Source organism: Lepidochelys kempii, chromosome 3, assembly GCF_965140265.1.
Source record: "Lepidochelys kempii isolate rLepKem1 chromosome 3, rLepKem1.hap2, whole genome shotgun sequence".
In the NCBI taxonomy this organism is placed as follows: Eukaryota; Metazoa; Chordata; order Testudines; family Cheloniidae; genus Lepidochelys; species Lepidochelys kempii.
In genome coordinates, this window is record NC_133258.1 from 129,420,904 (window position 1) to 129,438,239 (window position 17,336).

Below are 17,336 nucleotides of genomic sequence, written 5' to 3' on the forward strand. Positions count from 1 at the left end.
TGGCCAGGCAAGCTCATCAGCACAGGTCACCATGAAGTCCCAGAATCGAAAAAGAGCTCCAGCATGGACTGAACGGGAGGTACTGGATCTGATCGCTGTATGGGGAGAGGAATCAGTGCTATCAGAACTACGTTCCAAAAGACAAAATACCAAAACATTTCAAAAAATCTCAGAGGCCATGAGGGACAGAGGCTACATCAGGGACACAACACAGTGCCGCGTGAAACTTAAGGAGCTCAGATGAGCGTACCAGAAAACCAAAGAATCAAACAGATGCTCTGGGACAGAGCCCCAGATATGCCGCTTCTACGCTGAGCTGCATGCAATTCTAGGGGGGGCCGCCACCACTACCCCACCTCTGTCTGTGGACTCCGACGATGGGGTACTCTCTGCCATGCCTGAGGATTTTGCGGATGGGGAAGATGAGGAGGAGGAGGACGAGCTTGGGGAGTGCACACAATACACCGTTCTCCCTGACAGCCAGGATCTTTTTATCACCCTGATTGAAATACCCTCCCAACCCAACGAAGCCGGAGAAGGGCCCTCTGGTGAGTGTACCTTTTTCATATAATACATGTTATAAAAGCAAGCATTTTTAATGATTAAGTAGCCCTGAGGACTTGGGATGCATTTGTGGCCTGTACAGCTACTGGAAATGTCTGTTAACGTGTCTCGGGATGGAGCGGAAATCCTCCAGGGACATCTCCATGAAGCTCTCCTGGAGGTACTCTAAAAGCCTTTGCAGAAGTTTTCTGGGGCGAGCAGCCTTATTCCGTCCTTCATAGTAGGACACTTTACCACGCCATGCTAGTAGCAAGTTATCTGGTATCATTGTATGACAAAGCCTGGCATCGTATGGTCCCAGTGTTTGCTGGCATTCAAGCAACATCCATTCTTTATCTCTCTGTGTTAGCCTCAGGAGAGTGATATCGTTCATGGTATCATGGTTGAAATAGGGGAATTTAATTACGGGGACATTCAGAGGTGGCCGTTCCTACTGGGCTGTTTGCCTGTGGCTGAAAAGAAATCCTCCCCGCCGTTAGCCACGCGGGGAGTGGGGGGGGCATTGGCGCTGAGCTGTTCACATCTGGCTAGCAGGGATCTTCCCTGATACCACTCAGGCGGTGGGGGGAGGGGAAAATCGATCATCCCAGAGAATTGGGTGGTGGGAGGGGGTTAGTTTGGTTTCTGCTGCTGCATGTTAACAGGAAAACTGCAGCAGTAAATGGCCAACTCAACGGGCTTTGCTTGGTATGGGAAAGGTTATGAAGATTGCAGAAGCCGAAAGGCTATGGCTTAGCATGGCCGCCTGCAAGCCGAATTCTATTGCCCGGCCCTGCGTTCGTGATTTCTAACACCAAAGCTGCAGGCACTCACTATAAGATGTAAAATGCGACCTTGTACCGAAATCACATGTGCTATGTAATGTGAATAGTGTTGTTCACCGTGAAAGAATATAGCCATTACTCTGTAAAATGTATCTTTTAAAATACTTCACTCCCTTTTTTTCTTCCAGCAGCTGCAAATGTTTCAAGCCTCCCTCCTCCATCCCATAGGCTATCTCAGATAAGGTGGCGAAAAAAACACATACGCAATGACATGTTCTCTGAGCTCATGCTGTCGTCCAGCACTGACAGAGCTGTGTGGAGGGACACAATAGCAGAGTACAGGACAGTAGCCGAGGTGGTGGCAGGAAGAGCAGAGGAGGCATGAGGCAATGCTGGGGCTACTGCGGGATCAAACGGACGTGCTCCGGCGTCTGGTGGAGATTCCTGAATGGTAGCAGGATCACAGACTGCAGCTGCAGCCCCTGCTTAACTGCCCTCCATCCTCCCCAAGTTCCATAGCCTCCTCACCCAGACGCCCAAGAACGCGGGGTGGGAGGCTCCGGGCACCCAACCACTCCACCCCAGTGGACAGCCCCAGCAACAGAAGGCTGGCATTCAACAAGTTTTAAAGTCACCTTTTCCTTCCCTCCTACCCACTTCCCACACCCCACCCAGGCTACCTTGTGAGTTATCTCCCTATTTTTATAATCAATTAATAAAGAATACATGTTTTTTAAACAATAGTGACTTTATTTCCTTTGCAAGCAAGCTGTGATCAAAGGCGGGAGGGCCGGTGGCTTACAGGGCATTTAGAGGCAACCAAGGGGGTGGGTTTTGATCAAGGAGAAACAAAGAGAAGTGTCACACAGTACCCTGGCCAGTCATGAAACTGGTTTTCAAAGCTTCTCTGATGCGCAGTGCTTCCTGCTGTGCTCTTCTAACTGCCTTGTTGTCTGGCTGCACGTAACCAGAGGCCAGGCGATTTGCATCAACCTCCCAACCCACCATAAACGTCTTCCCCTTACTCTCATAGAGATTGTGAAGCACGCAGCAAGGAGCAATAACAATGGGAATATTGGTTTCGCTGAGGTCTGAGCGAGTCTGTATACTGCGCCAGCGACCCTTTAAACATCCAAATGCACACTCTACCACCATTCTGCATTTGCTCAGCCTATAGTTGAGCTCCTTACTACTGTCCAGGTGCCTGTGTACGGCTTCATGAGCCAGGGCATTAAGGGGTAGGCTGGGTCCCCAAGGATAACTATAGGCATTTCAACAACCCTAACAGTTATTTTCTGGTCTGGGAAGTAAATCGCTTCCTGCAGCCGTTTAAACAGACCAGAGTTCCTGAAGACGTGAGCGTCATGAACCTTTCCCAGCCATCCCATGTTGATGTTGGTGAAACGTCCCTTGTGATCCACCAGTGCTTGCAGCACCATTGAAAAGTACCCCTTGTGGTTTATGTACTGGCTGCCCTGGTGGTCCGGTCCCAAGATAGGGATATGCGTTCCGTCTATTGCCCCACCACAGTTAGGGAGTCCCATTGCAGCAAAGCCATCCACTATGACCTGCACGTTTCCCAGAGTCATTACCTTTGATAGCAGCAGCTCAATGATTGCGTTGGCTACTTGCATCACAGCAACCCCCACAGTAGATTTGCCCACTCCAATTTGATTACTGACTGACCAGTAGCTGTCTGGCGTTGCAAGCTTCCACAGGGCTATTGCCACTCACTTGTGAACTGTGAGGGCTGCTCTTATCTTGCTATTCTTGCGCTTCAGGGCAGGGGAAAGCAAGTCACAAAGTTCCATGAAAGTGCCCTTACGCATGCAAAAGTTTTGCAGCCACTGGGAATCATCCCAGACCTGCAACACTATGCGGTCACACCAGTCTGTGCTTGTTTCCCGAGCCCAGAATCGGCGTTCCACAGCATGAGCCTCCCTCATTAACACCATGATCTCCAAATTGCGGGGGAACGCGGTTTTAGAGAAAAGTGTGTTTTTGTCCTCATCACCGCACTGTCGTCGCCTCCTCGCCTGGTTTTTCAGGTGCTGGTTCTGCCTATACTGCGCAATAATGCGCGAGGTATTTACAATGGTCATAACTGCTGCGGTGAGCTGAATGGGCTCCATGCTTGCTGTGCTATGGCGTCTGCTCCTGCTCGGGCAATCCAGGGAAAAGGGCGAGAAACGATTGTTTGACGCTGCTCTGACAGAGGTTGGGGCGACCGACACCATGGCTTACAGGTGACTTACAGGGAATTAAAATCAGCAAAGGGGGTGGCTTTGCGAGAAACAGAATGGCCCCCTCAAGGATAGAACTCAAAACTGGGTTTAGCAGGCCTTGATTTCACAGAGGGAGGGAGGAGAAAATGAATACAAAACAAATCTGGTCTATTTCTTGTTTTGATCCACTTCATCTATCTTTATACATCTTGCTGGCAGCAGACTGTCCAGTACGACTGCTAGCCATCATCATCTCCTGGGTGCTCGGCAGAAGACGATGCAGTATGACTGCTGGCCATCATCTTCTCCTTGCCGGTAGGACTGAATCACCATGAGACAAAACTTAAAAGGGAAATGACCTGGCTGAGTCACACACATGTTTGCCCAGGTACCCCTGACCTCATCGAGGTCGGTTAAAAGAGCACCCTGGACTACGTCGACGATGGCTACCAGTCATACTGCACTGTCTGCTGCCAAAAGGCAATAAGCTGCTGCTGCGTAGCAATGCAGTAGCGCATCTGCCAGCATCCAGGAGACATATGGTGATAGTGAGCTGAGCGGGCTCCATGCTTGCCGTGGTATGGCGTCTGCACGGGTAACCCAGGAAAAAAGGCACGAAACAATTGTCTGCCATTGCTTTCACGGAGGGAGGGAGGGAAGGGAGGCCTGATGATATGTACCCAGAACCACCCGTGACAATGTTTTAGCCCCATCAGGCATTGGGATTTCTAACCAGAATTCAAATGGGTGGTGGAGACTGCGGGAACTGTGGGATAGCTACCCACAGTGCAACGCTCTGGAAGTCGATGGTTGCCTCGGTACTGTGGACACACTCCGCTGACTACATGCACTTAGAGCATTTTTGTGGGGACACACACAATCGACTGTACAAAAACGCTTTCTACAAAACCGACTTCTATAAATTCAACCTAATTTCGTAGTATAGACAAGGCCTATGAATGATGATGATAAAATTACCATTTTGCAAAGCTGCTTTATACCATTTATCCCAAATCCATGTGTACCTAGGGAAAGAAGATTAATTTTTGTTAATGGGGTGACTTGTGCTAAGAGCCGGAGGGATGACTGTAAAAAACAAAAACAAACCAAACAGCGGTGACTAATATGAGAAGAGGGTCAGGGAAATCATTTTGGCTTTTGGCAAAGATGCATGTGCTTGTTTTCTGCTTTCACAGTGAGGAACTGGAAGTCAGGTTTGTGGGGTAGGGACGGGATAGAAGGAGGAAGATTGCTTGGATAGGTCATAGCACATGGCTGATCTGGGGAGGGAATCGGGGGAGAAAGAAGGGAAGAAAGAGAAGAAAGAATCATTTATTCCGCTCCCTAGGAAATGAAGGAAATATTGAAATTAGGCCAGTTAAAGTAATTAGTACTGCACATAATACTGTTAAGTATGGATATGATAATCTGATGGAAAACTATGCACCAGCTTCAAGATACTTACTGTAGATTCCATTGAAGAAGTCCATCTCTGTTCAGATTTAAGGCTCACTGCTTGTCCCACTGGCTAGCTTGTCTCCTATGAAAATAAGTATTTGGTACACAAATTGTGCAAATATGCACACAAAAGATGTTTTTCAGATACAGCGTACATTATACAAAACCAATAGGCTAGACCAGTTCTCTTGGGTGCTAAAGAGTCTGCCTAGTAGACATCGCTATGAAATGTGTTTGACTGAAAGATGCTACTGCATATAGACAGCAGCTGTTTTATAGGCAAATTCACTTTGTTGTTATAGTAATCCAGCCCTTCAATTTTTAATTTCAAATCATTATTGCTGAGCTTGAAATGCCTGAAAACAAAAGGGACGAGATCCTCAGCTGGTGTCTACCAACACAGCTACTTTGATGGCAATGGAGCAACACTGATTTACATCAGGTGATAATTTGACCCACAGGGTTTAATGTGATGCAGCTTTAAGCATATACCAATCAGCATAATCGGTGTATAATCGGTGCAGCTACAATGCATGTTCTGTACCGAAAGCGTATTTCCACAGAGGGTTTGCTCGTAACTGTTCATTGATTGTTACATGGACATTGGTGGAAAGGAGAAAGATGTCTCTAATGACTGGAGGAAAGGCTTGAATTCTAAAGCCCCAAAGATTAACACTGAAGGAGGCAGTTCCTGACATGTGTCCCCATGTTCACTTTATGTTTCTGGGTAAAATTCAAGGTATTGGTTTTAACCGCAAGGGTGTGTCTACATTGCAGCTGGGAGCGGGCCTCCCAGCCTGGGTAGATAGACACATGCTAGCTTTCCTCAAGCTAGGATGCTAAAAATAGTGTGGATAGTGTGGCTCTGGCTACCCACCTGAGCTCAGGCTCAGGGGGTTGCATGGGCCTGAGAATCTGAGCTGCCGCCCAAGCCACAGTGTCCACACTGCTATTTTTAGCACGCTAGCTGCAGCAGAATTACTGCAAGTCTGTCTCCATCCTTGGGCTAGAAGGCTCACTCCCAGCTGCAGTGTAGACATCCCCTTCAAGTCTTAAATGGTTCAGGCCATAGTTCCCTATTCCGTAAATGTTTGAAGAGGAGAATGCAATGTTAAAAAATTGTCAGGAAGCCCAGAGCATGGACTGGGCACTTTTTAAGTGATTGACATCAATTTATAAGTCAAAATAAATCATAAATAATTCAGTCACGCGCAAGCAGTCCTCCGTTGCTGTGTCCCCAGAAGTCTTTCCTCTCATTCTAATGCTTGCATGTGTGGTCTAGCAGTTAGAGCAATGGCGTGGGAGTCCTGGGATTCAGGCTGTGCCACTGATTTGAAGTTAACCTCAGACAAGTCCCGGAGGGAAAAGTTTTCAAACGTGAATGCCTAAAGTTGGGCACTTAAGGCCCCAAAATTATAAAATGTCCACAAATTTGGGTTGGCCCAGTGATTAGGTGCTCAACTTGAGACACTTAGGGTATGTCTACACTATGAAATTAGGTCGATTTTATAGAAGTCAATTTTTAGAAATAGATTTTTTACAGTTCGATTGTATATGTCCCCACTAAGTCCCCCACAAGAAGAAAGCCAAGGAAAGTGTGGGCCCCTTACTGAATGAGGGAGGCAACCTAGTGACAGAGGATGTGGAAAAAGCTAATGTACTCAATGCTTTTTTTGCCTCTGTTTTCACTAACAAGGTCAGCTCCCAGACTGCTGCACTGGGCATCACAAAATGGGGAAGAGATGGCCAGCCCTCGGTGGAGATAGAGGTGGTTAGGGACTATTTAGAAAAGCTGGACGTGCACAAGTCCATGGGGCCGGACAAGTTGCATCCGAGAGTGCTGAAGGAATTGGCGGCTGTGATTGCAGAGCCATTGGCCATTATCTTTGAAAACTCGTGGCGAACCGGGGAAGTCCCGGATGACTGGAAAAAGGCTAATGTAGTGCCAATCTTTAAAAAAGGGAAGAAGGAGGATCCTGGGAACTACAGGCCAGTCAGCCTCACCTCAGTCCCTGGAAAAATCATGGAGCAGGTCCTCAAAGAATCAATCCTGATGCACTTGCATGAGAGGAAAGTGATCAGGAACAGCCAGCATGGATTCACCAAGGGAAGGTCATGCCTGACTAATCTAATCGCCTTCTATGATGAGATTACTGGTTCTGTGGATGAAGGGAAAGCAGTGGATGTATTGTTTCTTGACTTTAGCAAAGCTTTTGACACGGTCTCCCACAGTATTCTTGTCAGCAAGTTAAGGAAGTATGGGCTGGATGAATGCACTATAAGGTGGGTAGAAAGCTGGCTAGATTGTCGGTCTCAACGGGTAGTGATCAATGGCTCCATGTCTAGTTGGCAGCCGGTATCAAGTGGAGTGCCCCAAGGGTCGTTCCTGGGGCCGGTTTTGTTCAATATCTTCGTAAATGATCTGGAGGATGGTGTGGATTGCACTCTCAGCAAATTTGCGGATGATACTAAACTGGGAGGAGTGGTAGATACGCTGGAGGGGAGGGATAGGATACAGAGGGACCTAGACAAATTGGAGGATTGGGCCAAAAGAAATCTGATGAGGTTCAATAAGGATAAGTGCAGGGTCCTGCACTTAGGACGGAAGAATCCAATGCACCGCTACAGGCTAGGGACGGAATGGCTAGGCAGCAGTTCTGCGGAAAAGGACCTAGGGGTGACAGTGGACGAGAAGCTGGATATGAGTCAGCAGTGTGCCCTTGTTGCCAAGAAGGCCAATGGCATTTTGGGATGTATAAGTAGGGGCATAGCGAGCAGATCGAGGGACGTGATCGTCCCCCTCTATTCAACATTGGTGAGGCCTCATCTGGAGTACTGTGTCCAGTTTTGGGCCCCACACTACAAGAAGGATGTGGATAAATTGGAGAGAGTCCAGCGAAGGGCAACAAAAATGATTAGGGGTCTAGAACACATGACTTATGAGGAGAGGCTAAGGGAGCTGGGATTGTTTAGCCTGCAGAAGAGAAGAATGAGGGGGGATTTGATAGCTGCTTTCAACTACCTGAAAGGGGGTTCCAAAGAGGATGGCTCTAGACTGTTCTCAATGGTAGCAGATGACAGAACGAGGAGTAATGTCTCAAGTTGCAGTGGGGGAGGTTTAGATTGGATATTAGGAAAAACTTTTTCACTAAGAGGGTGGTGAAACACTGGAATGCGTTACCTAGGGAGGTGGTAGAATCTCCTTCATTAGAGGTTTTTAAGGTCAGGCTTGACAAAGCCCTGGCTGGGATGATTTAACTGGGAATTGGTCCTGCTTCGAGCAGGGGGTTGGACTAGATGACCTTCTGGGGTCCCTTCCCACCCTGATATTCTATGATTCTATGATTCTAAGTGTATTAAGTTGGCAGAGTGTGTCCTCAATATCATGGCTAGCATCGACTTATGGAGTGGTGCACTGTGGGTAGCTATCCCACAGTTCCCACAGTCTCTGCTGCCCATTGGAATTCTGGGTTAAGCTCCCAATGCCTGATGGGGCAAAAACATTGTCGAGGGTGGTTTTGGGTACATGTCGTCAGTCGCCCCTCCCTCCGTGAAAGGAACGGGAGACAATTGTTTTGTGCCTTTTTTCCTGGGTTACTTGTGCAGACGCCATATCACGGCAAGCATGGAGCCTGCTCAGCTCACTGCTGCTGTTATGAGCATCGTAAACACCTCACACATTATCCTGTAGTATGTGCAGAACTGGGCTAAGAGACGCCAGCACGAGGACGATTGTGATGAGGACATAGACACAGATGTTCCTGAAAGCATGGGCTGTGGCAATTGGGACATTATGGCAGCAGTGGGGCTGGTTCATACAGTGGAACGCCGATTCTGGGCCTGGCAAACAAGCACAGACTGGTGGGACCGCATAGTGTTGCAGGTATGGGATGATTCACAGTGGCTGTGAAACTTTCGTATGCATAAGGCCACTTTCCTTGAACTTTGTGAGTTGCTTTCCGCTGCCCTGAAGCGCAGGAATACCAAGATGAGAGCTGCCCTGACAGTTGAGAAGCGAGTGGCGATAGCTCTGTGGAAGCTTGCAACACCTGACTGCTACCGGTCAGTCAGGAATCAATTTGGAGTGGGCAAGTGTACTGTGGGGTCTGCTCTGATCCAAGTAGCCAATGCAATCACTGACGTTCTGCTATCAAGGGTAGTGACTCTGGGAAATGTGCAGGTCATACTGAATGGCTTTGCTGCAATGGTGTTCCCTAACTGTGGTGGGGCAATAGATGGAACACATATCCCTATCTTGGCACCGGACAACCTTACCAACCAGTACATAAACCACAAGGGGTACTTCTCAATGGTGCTGCAAGTACTGGTGGATCACAAGGGATGTTTCACCAACATCAACGTGGGATGGCTGGGAAAGGTGCATGACGCTCGCGTATTTAGGAACTCCGGGCTTTTTGAGCAGTTGCAAGAAGGGACTTACTTCCCAGACCAGAAAATTACCGTTGGGGATGTTGAAATGCCAATAGTTATCCTTGGGGATCCAGCCTATCCTTTGCTCCCATGGCTCATGAAGCCGTACACAGGCACTCTGGACAGTAGTAAGGAGTAGTTCAACTATAGGCTGAGCAAGTGCAGAATGGTGGTAGAATGTGCCTTTGGACATTTAAAAGCTCGCTGGCGCTGTTTGCTGACTAGGTTACACCTCAGTGCAACCAACATTCCCATTGTTATTGCTGCTTGCTGTGTGCTCCATAATATCTGTGAGAGTAAGGGGGAGACGTTTATGGTGGGGTGGGAGGTTGAGGCAAATCGCCTGGTGGCCGATTTTGAGCAGCCAGACACCAGGGCGATTAGAAGAGCACAGCTAGGCACGCCGCGCATCAGAGAGGCTTTGAAAACCAGTTTCATGATTGGTCAGGCTATGGTGTGACAGCTGGGTGTGTTGCTCCTTGCTGAAAACCTGCCCCCTTTGTTGATTTTAATTCCCTGTAAGCCAACCACCCTCCCCACTTCGATCACAGCTGGCAAAGGAAATAAAGTAACTATTGTTTTGAAACCATGCATTCTTTCTTTATTAATTAAAAAAAAAAGTGAGATAACTGACAAGGTAGACTGGGTAGGGTGGGGTGCTGGAGGAGGAAAGGACAAGGCCACATTGCTTACTGTAGCCACACTACAAATCAAAACTGAATGACAGCCTTCTGTTGCTTGGGCCATCCTCTGGAGTGGAGTGGCTGGGTGCCCGGAGCCTTGCCCCCCTCCCCAATTGCTTTCTTGGGCATCTGGGTGAGGAGAATATGGAACTTGGGGAGGAGGGCAGGCGGTTATACAATGGATGCAGCGGGGATCTATGCTCTTGTTGGCTTTCCTGCAGCTCCCACAGACGCTTCATGTCCGTTTGCTCCCCCATTAGTCTCTGCATCGCCTCCTGCCTCTGCTCTTCGCACTCACTTAATGCTTTTCTGGCCTCTGCCACTGAATGCCTCCATGCATTAAGCTGTGCTCTATCAGTGCGGGAGGACTGCATGAGCTCAGAAAACGTTATTGCGAGTGCGTTTTTTTCACCTTCTAATCTGCGATAACCTCAGGGACGGAGATGATAGGGAGAGCATAGAAACATTTGCACCTGGGGGGAGATAAAAAGGGAGAGTAAAATTTAAGATGATACATTTCTGAGAACAAAAGGGAGACTCTTTCACAATGAATCAAGCAATTCACAGCAGACAGCACATGTGCTTTAGGTACAAGGTCGCATTTTGCCTTTTGTATTGAGTGCCTACCAGTATGGTGACACATCACATACGGCTGGGCAACAGAATTTGGTTTCCAGGCAGCCATGGTAAGCCTTTTGGTACATGGGGTTGGCTTCTTCCGCCTTCATAACATGTGGGAATGGTTTCAAACTGCAGCACCATCCTTTCCCATAGCGAGCAATGCAGCTTGGGTTTCACATTTAAAAGGAGGGGCTGTGGTTTTTGGGTGGATGTGCAGCACACACTTCCCCCCACCCCACTGCATGGCTATTCTCCGGGATGATCCCTTTTAGCCAAGCGCAAACAACCCAGCATGAACGGGGTCCTTTTACTGTTCCCTTACAAAAATTCCCCTATTTCAACGAGGTGACCATGAATGACATCACTCTCCTGAGGCTAACACAAGATAAAGACCAAATGTTGCTTGAATGTGACCAAAACCCAGGACCATTCACTGCCATGCTTTGTGCTGCAATGATTCCAGACTGCTTGCTACTGAACTGGCTTGGTAAAGTGTCCTACCATGGAGGACAAAATAAGGCAGCCCTCCCCAGAAACCTTCTGCAAAGGCTTTCAGACTACCTCCAGGAGAGCTTCATGGAGACGTCCCTGGAGGATTCCCGCTCCATCCCCAGACACGTTAACAGACGTTTCCAGTAGCTGTATTGGCCACAAATGCATCCCAATTCTTCAGGGCAAATCAAACATTAAACACTATTGCTTTTAAACCCTGTACTGTAGTTACACATGTGTACTCACCAGAGCTGCCTTCTCCGGCTTCAGGGTCAGGGATCCCGCCTTCGGAGGGTATTGGCTCCAAGGTGATGAAAAGGTCCTGGCTGCCAGGGAGAACGGATCCACCACTTGCCTGCTGCGCATTCTCCTGCTCGTCCTCCTCCTCTTCCTCATCCACAAAATCCTCCTCCCTGTTGCATGAGACTCCCCCCTTGCAGGTGTCGATGGACACTGGTGGTGTAGTGGTAGGGTCCCCCGCTAGAATGCCATGCAGCTGATCATAGAAGCGGCATGTATGGGGCTCTGACCCGGAGCAACCATTTGCCTCCTTCGTCTTTTGGTAGGCTTGCCTAAGCTCCTTGACTTTCATGTGGCACTGCTGTGTGTCCCTGGTGTAGCCTCTCTCCACCTTGCCCTGTGCGATTTTGGCATATATATTAGCATTTCTTCTTTTTGATTGGAGTTCAGCCTGCACAGATTCTTCTCCCCATACAGCAATCAGATCCAGTGTCTCCCTTTCGGTCCATGCTGGAGCTTGTTTGCGATTCTGGGGGGACTGCATGGTCACCTGTTCTGCTGAGCTCGCCATGCTGACCAAACAGGAAATGAAATTCAAAAGTTCCCGGGGCTTTTCCTGTGCACCTGGCTAGTGCATCGGAGTTCAAAGTGCTGTCGAGAGCTGTCACATTGGAGCACTCTGGGATAGCTCCTGGAGGCCAATACCGTCAAATTGCATCTGCACTACCCCAAATTCTACCCAGCAAGGTCAATTTTAGTGCTACTCCCCTCGCCAGGGAGGAGTACAGAAGTCGATTTTAAGAGCCCTTTAGGTCGACGGAATGGGGTTGGTTGTGTAGATGCATTCATTTTAAAATTGACCTAACCCAGCTAAATTTGACCTAACCCCATAGTGTAGACCAGGGCTAAGGGTCTCATTTTCAGTGAGCACTAATAACTCCACTTGGAGTCCAGGGGGACTGCAGGAACTCAGCACTTCTAAAAACAAGGCCCCCTGGGTATAGGGCTGGATTTCCAATTCGGCACAGTAGGCACGTGCCTGGGGGTGCTGGTGTTCTAGGGGTGCCTAAAAGTGGGTTAAAAGTTAAAAAGTTAATACCTACAGCTCCCCTGTGGGTGACCGGGCTCCTGTTGCAGGTTGGTGGCCGGCCAGCTTGTGGGGCTAAAGCAGGGTGAGCGTCCAAGTCAGCCTGCTTGGGGGTGCTGTGGGCTGTGGCTGGGCAGGACAGCTGCTGAAGGTGCTGGGAGCGTCCCAGCCCCTTCCCAATCTCGGTCGCCCTGCTGCCTCTGTCTCTTGCTAGAGAGGGAGAAGAAGGGGCATGGCCAGCACCCCATTCACTTGCCCAGGCAGAGCTGGAGCACAGCTGCTGCATGGGCTTCAGGAGGGACAGAAGACACCCGGGGACAGCTCTTTGTGGGGAAAGGTACAGTCCCCCCGTATGCCTCTCCTGGGGCTGGTGGGCTGTGCCCTGGCTCAGGCTGGGAGCACCATGCGTGGCAGAGGGTCTTGTGCCTTCCAGAGGAAGCTGTGTTTATATTTATTTTTGTTTCATTTTTTATGGAAAACATGAAAGTCAGCGGCAGGTAGGCAGGGCGCTGAAGATGCTGTGCTTAGAGGCGCATAAAGTGTAAATCTGGCCCTGCCTGGGTGGTGGTCCTGTGCGTAGGGGCACTGGACTAGAAGTCAGGAAACCTGAGTTTTATTCGCAGCTCTGCCAGTGACCTGCTGTGTGACCTTGGGGAAGTCACCTCATTTCCTTGGGCTTCAGCTTCCTCTTACACCCTTTGCCATTCTTGTCTATTTATACTGTAAGCTCTTGGGGCAGGGACTGTCTCTCACTAGGTGTTTGTACAGTGCCTGGCACAATAGGCTCCTGCTCTCAGTTTGGGCATCTAGTTGTTACTGTAATATACAAAATAACAATAGCAGTCTAAAACTGAGATTAAAATATTGAGACAACAAAATTAGAGGCTACTTTTGAAAATGTGAGCCTTAGACTCCCTGAGCTGCTCTCTCCTCATCTGTAAAATGGGATTCAGCAATGTCTACCTCCGAGAGGTGTTGTGAGAATTAATTAATGTTGAAAAAGAGGCTTGAGGAGCCTCAGATGAAAAGTGCTGTAGAAATGCTAAGTATTTTGATTTACTCCCGTAAAGCTTCAAAGGAGCTGCCACAGGACTTGGTATTGGGGTTTCTGGGGCTGTCTTGGCATCTGAGGGGGACAGTTACCAGTGCCTGAGCAAATATACTTCAGCAAAAGACCTGCAACTGGGAACAGGCTGGTGGGACACGACATCCCTAAAACAGCTTGGCAGCCCACTTGGGGTTTGCAATCCACAGGTGAAGAATGGCTGCACTGAAGGGTCTATTCTCCTACTGACACAAGAGATGGATGTACAGACAAATCCTATTAGCATTAAAGGGAGGCGCCTGTGAAAATCTCCCACACATCAGTGGAAGAAGGGCTCCCTAAAGCTATTATGACATATCAGAAGACTTCTGTTCATGATCAGTTTATGTATTTATTATTTGTACACATTTTAGCCATCTGTATACAAAACTCTCCTCTTCATGAGGCACAATCTAGTCACCACCTTGCCATCTGTCGTGCAAAGGTGTTTGGGAGCTAAGGATGAAGGCAGAAGGGGGCATCCTCACACAACCTGCCAGCTGACCCAGGCATAAGTACATAAATATAAAATGGGATCCCTGCTTATAACTTATTTACTTACTGATTCTTGAGTACTTTAGTCCCACTAGAAGCCCAGCTTTGCCTGAGCTCTCACCAGCAGGGATATGTGCATGATTTTCTTCTGTGACAATAGGCTTTTTGTCTTTTGTAGCAATCTTTAAACTGTATTTGTGTGGTGAGTAAAGTTATATCCTTCTCACAATGTGTTTGTGGGGTTTTGTCTAATCCTGTGGGGGTTTTGGTTGCACTTGGGGTTTTGGGGGTTTTTTTTTTAAAGCTGAAATAATCAGTAGAACTGGAGATCTAGACACCTAGAAGGTGGCAATCCCTGTTAATTAGTGTTCTTGGGAAAACCTGCCTCTGATGAAAATAAAGCCCCTGTCGTTAAAACCCACTGCATTTTCCTTTTGTGCCACTGAATGTTGTTAACAATGTTGCACTCTGGTTAAGTAAAAACCTAAAACTGCAGTGAAGTGTTAGTAATCGGTTCTTGAGCAGATTCCCTAATGCTATTCACTTTTCCCTGCTAATCTTCCTGTGTGAGCTATAACAATGCAGCACCAAATGAGAAGGAAATGTCAGGTTATGTTTCAGGGCCAGCCTCCTGCCCACCCTCCATCTGTGCTGATGTCAGTGCTTATTGGAACATATGCTGCCTGTTGCTCACTAGCCATCTGTTAGCTGAGCTGATGAAGTGTTCCTGTTACTGTGGCAACGGAAACCTTGATTGCCAGTGGCACCACAAACGTTTTCTGCTCAAATTTCACTTTTATCTGTGCTCTGGAATGGCAGCCCAGGGGTGGTGTGGGTTAGGCTGCCAGAGCCTTTCTTTGAGCTTTCAGGTCAAAGTGGTTATGGTGAGAATTCACGTTACAAATCTTAGGCCAAATGTAAAAGACTGTAGCCTTGTTAATGGGCGCGTGATAGCCATGTTAAACTGTCCAAATTAAAAGGCTGGCTTCTACGATCTAAGGATGGGCACTCTTAGTCATAGGCAAGAGTTCAGATTATCAACGGTGGCAGTGGGGTTGTAGTGCCAGAAAACTAGAGGGACATTTTTGAAGTTGGGGCAGGGCTTAGAAGAGGGCAGCCTTCCCTGTAGAAGAGATTAATTTTTTCTGTAGTCACTATATCTTGGGGAAGGAAGATCTGGTCAATTGCAAACATTTCAGGGACAGTTACATTATTTATTTCACTTAATTATTCTCTACCTTTTTATATTCACTTGTGGAATGATGGCGATTTCAAGCAATAGTAACGATAATAGTGTATCTCTTATGCAGAACTTTCTCTCTTTAAAACTCTCAACAAACATTAATCAGCCAACTTCCCCGTCAGGTTGGCAGGTGTTATTCACATTTTACAGGCTGAGAAACTGAGGCAGTTACATCTGCCCACGACTGCAGAGAGAGTCGGTGTCAGAGCTTGGATTAGAACCCAAAAGTTCCTTGCTTCCCACCTGCAAAGACCTGTGCTGAAATCACAAGACCACATCTCCCCCTCCTCACCTGGAGAGCCCCCTCTGACACCAACAGGAGTTGCACACTCTGAATGATGTTGATTAGACTATGTCCTGTAGTTACTTTATTATTATTATTTATTGTGTGTTTGTATCACCGTAGTGCCTAGGAGCGTCAGTCATGGACCTGGAATCCATTGTGCTGGGAGCTGCACAAACACAGAACAAAAAGACAGTCCATGTGAGAAGAGAGAGATGTGTCCGATTAATGAGGCTAAGCTGTTAATGTGTGGTGGCTGTTGTGCTCAATACATGGATAACTGAGTGAACTTTAAGGGCCTGTGATATACATGTGGTCACACTAGATGCTCTAATGGTCCCTTCTGGCCTTATGCTCCATGAATCTCTGAGGTATCCAGGGCCTTCTGTAAGAAGCAGATACTCAAAGTTCACCCTCTGTGTTGGTGTTCCTCGGGGCCTTCAGTCCCTTCCCTTTCCACCCTTCCTCTTTTGCCCATGGCTGACTTAATTTGCTCTCGTACCACCTTTATACTGATGCATCTCAATGTCTCTCTCCACCCCTGGCCTCTCCCCCTATGTCCAGACTTGCATCTCTTCCTGTTTTTCCATTATCTCCTCCTGGATGTCCCCTTGCTTTTTCAATCTACAGATTGCTACAGGTGAACTTCTGTCCTTCCTATTTCCTCCACGACAGCTGACAGCTCCGCTATCCTCCTGGTCAGCCGTACTCAAAACCTTGGGCTTAACTCTCATTGAGCACCTTTTCTTCTCTCCACACTTCCAGGTTCCCACCAAATCTTGTCACTTCTCCCTGTAACACATTTCTAAACTTCAACTCTTCCATTTATTTCTGCCACTAAAACCCTGGTTCAAGCTATAGTTCTCTCTCTCTCTCAGACCATGATTTCAGCCTTCACCATCTTCTTCACCACCAGCTCTGTGGGCACAAAAGATAGAAAGTCAAATTCAGCCCCAGCAAACAAATACAATCGAGTTATGCCTGCAATACTGAGGCCGAATTTGGTGCGTATTTCCTAACTGCGCTACTTGAAGATTGTGCTCATAAACTTGCTTTGTTTCACTACACACTTTACTTTCAGCCTGGGTTCATACAGGATTTTGCAGACTTGGGCCAGTTTATGGTTTCAAATCACAATTGTGCAAAACTCAACATTTTGCTTTGAGAGTTAGGGTTCAATTGGATCAAAAATATGAAGTAAAAACTTAGTGTGAGAATCAACTTGTACCCAAACCAAAGGGAAGATTTGCAGGACAAAATTGAAAACACAGAGTTTTGCACACAGGACTCCATGCCTTGCATGAGACCTAAATTAAACACTTGTACTGACCTCTTCATTTGGTTGAAATGTTAAATTATCCAAAGTCATTGAAAGAAAACACAGAATGGAATTAACGAATGGCATTTGAACTAAAGGAATTGTTGATTAGAAGTTTTGGTGAGACTACAAAGCTTTCTTAACATTAGATGAAGCCTCTATATGTGGATTATCAGAAACTTGGACTACAAAACTTTCTTAACATTAGATGAAGCCTCTATATGCGGATTATCAGAAACTTGTTTTGATTGGACATTTCTGGGAGCATCTGGCAGTTTATGCAGGGTGGCATCAAAGCTTTGTGCAGCATTATCCTCCCTGCATTGATCAGCATCATTAAAATGGTTG